This window comes from Chlorocebus sabaeus, chromosome 1 (genome assembly GCF_047675955.1).
Source record: "Chlorocebus sabaeus isolate Y175 chromosome 1, mChlSab1.0.hap1, whole genome shotgun sequence".
Classification (NCBI taxonomy): domain Eukaryota; kingdom Metazoa; phylum Chordata; class Mammalia; order Primates; family Cercopithecidae; genus Chlorocebus; species Chlorocebus sabaeus.
In genome coordinates this window covers 18,583,153-18,590,658 of record NC_132904.1, presented here as the reverse complement: position 1 = coordinate 18,590,658, position 7,506 = coordinate 18,583,153, and positions in this window count along the sequence as shown.

Below are 7,506 nucleotides of genomic sequence, written 5' to 3'. Positions count from 1 at the left end.
GATCACCGAATACAAGAACGCCCCAGACATCAAAGGAGGAACGCCCAAGCAATCGTTCAAGGAACCGCAGCCGAGCGCCGAAAAGCAGCTCAGCTCCTACTCAAGGTCCGGCTCCTGTCCGAGGCATAAATAAACAAACCCAGACGATAAGCCACGGGGTAAAAAAGAGCCTGCGCTTCTGCCATTTTCTGTGGGTCGCCGGCAGTTAAGGTTGTTTAGAGAACTGTAGTTTCTCGTGAATGTGTTGAAGATCAAATCATAGCGCAATAACACTTGTTGTCTATAGCCCCGCGACTGTTTTATGAACTCCCAACACTCTTTATCCCAATTGAGCAAATTACTTAACCTCATTTGACCCTTGGTTTCCTAACAGAACAGTGAGGGGAATTAAAAATCGTAGAGAAAGAAAACGAGAGAGAATTCAGGCTGAGGAACAAAATGAACAGTCTACGTAAAAGCTCCAGTGTAGCCCCCACAAAGCATGACCAAGAGAAGCTGGGAAAACTCAGAATTTTGTAGCCTGACCTTAAGGCGGGGGGTGGGAAAAAAGTACACGGATTGCTTTTCTCTTTTATTTTCATCCAAAGGCCTAGAGCCACAGGTGTGCTTCTCACATAATAAGCAAAAGTCTCTTTGGGTTCAGAACCTGATAAAGTGTTGACATTTTCATCATCACAACAATGGCTTTTTCCTGTAGTCTCTTAGTTGATAAATGAATATGCTCAGCACAAATATGAATTAATATGTACATCCTAGGTATGATTCAATAAATCACAAAGATCACTGCAAGTATGGTTACCAAGTGTGACCAATCATAGTCTACCTTACATCCTCCTAGGGAGGTTTACACCCTTCCCCACTACTTAGGAAGGGTGTAAAAAGGAAAAAAGATAGTCCCAGTTTGGTCGGGCGCAGCGGCTCTCGTCCATAATTTGAGGACTTTAGGAGACGAGGCTGGTGGATTGCTTTGAGCCCAGGAGTTCAAGACCAGCCTGGGCAACATGGTGAGACTCCAGCCTCTACAAAAAAAAAAAAAAAAATACAAAAAGTTAGCCGGGCCTGGTGGCTCCCGCCTGTAGGCCCAGCTGCTCAGGAAGCTAAGATGAAAGGATATCCTGAGCCCGGGAGGTGGAGGCTGCAATGATCATGATCATACCATTGCCTGATCTATTGAACAAGATCTGCCTAAAAATTTTTTTTTAAAGGCCGTACGCAGTGACTCAGGCCTGTAATCCCAGCACTTTGGGAGGCCGAGGCAGGTGGATCACGAGGTCAGGAGTTTGAGACCAGCCTGGTCAAGATGGTGAAACCTCGTGTCTACTAAAAATACAAAAATTAGCCGGGCGTGGTGGTGGGCGCCTGTAACCCCAGCTATTCGGGAGGCTGAGGCAGCAGAATCGCTTGAACCCGGGAGGCGGATGTTGCAGTCAGCAGAGATCGTGCCACTGCACTCCAGCCTGGGTGACAGAGCAAGACTCCGTCTCAAAAAAAAAAAAAAAAAAAAAAAAAGGATCCAGCCTTTAAAGACTCAAGAGCACATCCTTACAGTTTGAGCCTTTTTAAAATAATGTATTGCCACTTTACAAAAATCTCCTGTAAGTCTTTGAAAATACTGGCCAGGCCGGGCGCAGTGGCTCATGCCTTTAATCCCAGCGCTTTGGGAGGCCGAGGTGGGCAGATCATTAGGTCAGGAGATTGAGACCATCCTGACTAACACGGTGAAACGCCGTCTCTACTAAAAATACAAAAAATTAGCTGGGCGTGGTGGTGGGCGCATGTCGTCCCAGCTACTTGGGAGGCTGAGGCTGCAGAACTGCCTGAATCCGGCAGGCGGAGGCTGCAGTGAGCCGAGATCGCGCCACTGACCTCGTCTGGCGACAGAGCGAGACTCCGTCTCAAATAAAAATTAAAAAAAAAAAAAAAAAAAAAAAAGGAAGCTTCCTTCTTGGAGAGGCTTGTGGGGCATAGCTATAGCCCTCATTCAAATTTGACTCAGACAACTACATTTCTGTTTGTTTGTTTTTGTTTGTTTTTTGAGACGGAGTCTCACTCTGTCGCCCAGGCTGGAGTGCAGTGGCACGATCTTGGCTCACTGCAAGCTCCGGCTCCCGGGTTCACGCCATTCTCCTGCCTCAGCCTCCCGAGTAGCTGGGACTACAGGCAACCGCCACCACGCCCGAGTAATTTTTTTGCCTTTTTAATAGAGACTAGTTTCACTGTGTTAGCCAGGATGGTTTAGATCTCCTGACCTCGTTATCCGCCCGCCTCGATCTCCCAAAGTGCTGGGATTACAGGCTTGAGCCATCCTGCCCGGTCAACTACATTGTTTTGAAACCTTGATTGCAGTGAAAAAACCTAAAGAAACTAATTTCACTGCTCTAAGACATTTTCCGTTTTTCAAAAGCTGGAGACTTTTGAGTAAAACACCTGAAAGTTCGGCAAAGATTTATCTAAAATCATCTGAAAATGGCGATATTTGCAAAGCTGAGTCTAGACTGCTTTGTGAGACCATGGAAAGCGTGGCTTATTCTATGGGCAGAGTTGCACCTCTACAGATAAATTTCCTTCAGAGAACTGTTATTTTTAAATATGTGTGTGTGTGTGTGTGTGTATATATATATATATATGGATTTAAGCTTCAGTTTGACAGCAAACTACTGCATGTTCTTATGGAAATATTTATTTGGATTGAAGATGGATCACAAGGGATCAGGAGTTGAAACCATCAACCTTGCGGGAATCTCCTCACACTAGAGGAAAAACTGTAAAAATGAAACAAGGCCAGCAGAAGTGAAGATCATCCTGGGCTGTACCCCTGATGTTCCTCATATTGGTGTTAAGACTCAAGAACTTATTATGGTGTTGAATGTTGATCACTGAATTCTGGCAGGACTCTCCTCATGGATCCACTCCCCGGAGGTAGGACGGTGCTTCCCTGAAGTAGGATAACCAGTCTTAGCTTTGCCCAGGACTTTTCCCAGAACATGGGACTTTCAGTGTTAAAACTGTGACAGCCATGGGCAATCTGGGACAGTTCACTTTTAAGCATGGACCTTGCCCCTGTCAATCACATAGAAAAAACTCTGGAAAGACTAAACCAACAAGAGGCCAGGTGTGGCAGCTCACATCTGTACTCTCAGCACTTTGGAAGTCCAAGGTGGGAGGGTAGGTTAAGTCTAGGAGTTTGAGACCAGCCTGGGCAACATAGTGAGACTGTGTCTCTAAAAAACAATTTTTTTTTTTTTTTTTTTTGAGACGGAGTCTCGCTCTGCCGCCCAGGCTGGAGTGCAGTGGCCGGATCTCAGCTCACTGCAAGCTCCGCCTCCCGGGTTTACGCCATTCTCCTGCCTCAGCCTCCCGAGTAGCTGGGACTACAGGCGCCCGCCACCTCGCCCGGCTAGTTTTTTGTATTTTTTTTTTTTTAGTAGAGACGGGGTTTCACCGTGTTAGCCAGGATGGTCTCGATTTCCTGACCTCGTGATCCGCCCATCTCGGCCTCCCAAAGTGCTGGGATTACAGGCTTGAGCCACCGCGCCCGGCCTTTTTTTTTTTTTAAATTAGCAGGGAGTGGTGGCATACACTGGCAGTCCCAGATGCTCAGGAGGCTGGTGCAGGAGGATCACTTGAGCCCAGGAGGTCGAGTCTGCAGTGTGTCATGATCACACCACTGTACTCCAGTCTGGGCAACAGAGACAGTGAAACCCTGCCTCAAAAAAAAAAAAAAAAAAAAAAAAAAAGAGGATGAGGATGGGGCACACTTGCCTAGGAGACTTGCCTGGAATGAAGGGTGAAGGAGGGAGGGGAGAAAAGAGGGAATTGGAGACTGTTCCTTATCTTGGCTCTGGGTTCTGAGAAACATGCCTCTACCACACACTTGGTGGTAGATATCAGGCTTGAACCTAACCTGAGATAATTCTGTAATAGTACTGTGAGTCATCTTATTAGGAAGTGCAGGAAGAACAGTCAGGCCTTGAACAGCCGAAATGCTAAGTCAGTTGTCAATTCTGCCATTGCAATTCTGTTCTGTTCTTTTCTAGCCTGTTCTTTTTGTGCTGTGGGGTAATGTATACATTTGATGATGGAATGGTAAAGATAGAAGTAGTATAGTTAGGCCGGGCGCGGTGGCTCAAGCCTGTAATCCCAGCACTTTGGGAGGCCGAGATGGGCGGATCACAAGGTCAGGAGATCGAGACCATCCTGGCTAACACGGTGAAACCCCGTCTCTACTAAAAATACAAAAAAAAAAAATTAGCCGGGCGAGGTGGCGGGCGCCTGTAGTCCCAGCTACTCGGGAGGCTGAGGCAAGAGAATGGCGTAAACCCGGGAGGCGGAGCTTGCAGTGAGCTGACATTCGGCCACTGCACTCCAGCCCGGGTGACAGAGCAAGACTCCGTCTCAAAAAAAAAAAAAAAAAAAAAAAAGTAGTATAGTTATGTAGGAGCAGCCTAGGGAAGGAGAGACCCCAGAACAGCAGGGAACTGCTAGCTGTAGAATGATAGAAGGCTCTCCCTTCTTTGGAATTATTTCTATAAGATAAATCTCCAGTGATGAAATTTATCAATAGATCAAAATGTATGAATATTTTAAGGCTCTAGAATGACAAATAAGTCAGCCCATCTATAAAAGACAGCATAAAGATTAGAGAAACTTAACATGTCAACAGAATAACAGATCCTTAACATTTTGCTGGGCAAACAGGGAGGCCCCTTTTTGAAATTTGCTAATTTATGATTTCAAAGTCTAATCTTCTTTCTCCTGTTCAGTATCCAGAGATCTAATTTCTTCTACTTTACAATCACAAGAGGCCTTCAGTTGTAGTCTTTTTTTTTTTTTTTTTTTGGAGTTTTGCTCTTGTTGCTGGAGTTGCAATGGCACGATCTCAGCTCACTGCAATCTCTTCCTACCAGGTTTAAGCGATTCTCCTGCCTCAGCCTCCCTAGTACTGGGATGACAGGTGCCCGCCACCACGCCCAGCTAATTTTTGTATTTTTAGTAGACACAGGTTTCACCATATTGGCCAGGACGGTCTTGATCTCCTGACTTTGTGATCCGCCCGCCTCGGCCTCCCAAAGTGCTGGGATTACAGGCATGAGTCACCGTGCCCAGTCTGTAGTCATGTTTAAAAAAAAAAGTTTAGGCTGGGCACTCTACTTTATGCCTATGATCCCTATAATCTCAGAGCATTTCAAGAGGCCAAGGCAGGAGGATTGCTTGAGGCCAGAAATTTAAGAGCAGCCTGAGCAACATAGTCAGACCCTGTCTGTACCCAAAAAAAAAAAAAAATTAGCCAGGCATGGTAGTGCACACTTCTAGTCCTAGCTACTTGGAAGGCTGAGGCAGATCACTTGAGACCAAGAGTTCAAGGCTCCAATAAGCTACAATCACACCACTGCACTCCAGCCTGGGTGACAGAGTGAGATCCTGTCTCTACAAAAGTTAATTTAAAAAAATTCAGGGCCGGGCGCGGTGGCTCAAGCCTGTAATCCCAGCACTTTGGGAGGCCGAGACAGGCGGAACACGAGGTCAGGAGATCGAGACCATCCTGGCTAACACGGTGAAACCCCATCTCTACTAAAAAAATACAAAAAACTAGCCAGGCGAGGTGGCGGGCACCTGTAGTCCCAGCTACTCGGGCGGCTGAGGCAGGAGAATGGCGTGAACCCGGGTGGCGGAGCTTGCAGTGAGCTGAGATCCGGCCACTGCACTCCAGCCTGGGCGACAGAGCAAGACTCCGTCTCAAAAAAAAAAAAAAAAAATTCAGGGCCAGGCATGGTGGCTCACACCTGTAATCCCAGCACTTTGAGAGGCTGAGGTGGGCAGATTACAAGGTCAGGAGATCAAGACCATCCTGGCCAACATGGTGAAACTGTCTCTATTAAAAATACAAAAATTAGCTGGACATGGTGGCACGTGCCTGTAATCCCAGCTACCCAGGACACTGAGGCAGGAGAATGGCTTGAACCAGGGAGGTGGAGGTTGCAGTGAGCCGAGATCGTGCCACTGCACTCCAGCCTGGGCGACAGAGTGAGACTCCGTCTCAAAAAAAAAAGAAAAAGAAAAAAAAATTCAGGGCCAGGCACAGGGGCTCACGCATACAATCCCAGCACCTTTTGGAGGCCAAGGCAGGCAGATCAGTTGAATCCAGGAGTTCGAGACCAATGTAACAAAACCCCATTGCTACACAAAAAATACAAGAATTAGCTGGGTATGGTGGTGTGTGCCTGTAGTCCCAGCTACTCAGAAGACTGACATGGGAGGATCACTTGAGCCTGGAAGGTGGAGGCTGCAGTGAGCCGAGATCACTCCACTGTACTGCTCTAGCCTTGGCAACAGAGCAAGACCCTGTCTCAAAAAAAAAAAAAATTTTTTTTAGAACAAGGATTTCTGTGTGATAAAAAAAGTCTATGAATTTTATGTGTTAGGAAACTAGCATGTCCCCAGCCTTCAGCTAGTATTTTTCCTTCCTTTCTACATAATCAACAAAGTCTTCATCCTGAATCTGTGATTTCTCATACCCACAACAATTTTGGAAAATCTTGGCAGGATCTAGAGAGCAAAATGGGCCCTGAGGACATGTGTATGCACAAAAACCCTTTCATTTCTTATTTTCTTGTCCTCCTTCTAACTTCCCCTCCACTGCCAGGGAAAGTAACTACGAAGCTCAGTCTTGTGGCTATTTTCAGTTTGTTTCAGATAGAGATAAAATCTTATTATATCTATGATCTGTCTAGCCTCTTTCACCGTTACCCACCTCTTCTATGTCGTCACTATATGACTCCATTACAATTGTGTCTTGTTTTTTATCCCTAAGTTAGATTAACTTGGTCTAGATCCTTTACAGTCCTAGGATCAGGAAAACACCTTCATCCCTATTCGGTTAACTTAAACCAAGAATATGTTTATGGTCCCTCTTTTGTATAATTTGGAATTGGTAAATTGGTGGTCACCCAATATTGTTTTCCTTTGATATATCCTGAGACCTTACTGCCTTGAAACATCTAAGGGTAAATCTGGAAAACTACTATGCTGGCCAGATGGAGTTATCTATGGGAAAATAAGGCTTACATAAGACGGAGAAAATTCTTGATTCTTTCCCAAAACCATGCCAGAAAAAAGCTATAAATCCACACTAAGGACCACAAAGGCAGAAGCTTTCTCAGACACTTATAAAAAGCCCCTATGAAGATACCCTTGGCAATCTGGAAGTACAGACCATGATCCTTCCCCTACATCATTTTGGGGAAATAACTAATGACAAAAAAAAAAAAAAAAAAAAAAAAAAAAAAAAAAAAAATTCCTGGCCTGCAAAACTACAGGTTGAAAGGAGGTTAAACGTGTAGATCTGAATAGTTTCCCTATGGGATTATTAGAAAATAAAATGCTCCCAGGAAAAAACACAGTCAGCCAATGTTCAGTCAGCTCAGCACTTAGATTATCTTTGGTGTGCAAGTAAACAGACTTGAAATTGCTTTTGAAATCTCTCCAAGACTGTCCATCCCACTCAGT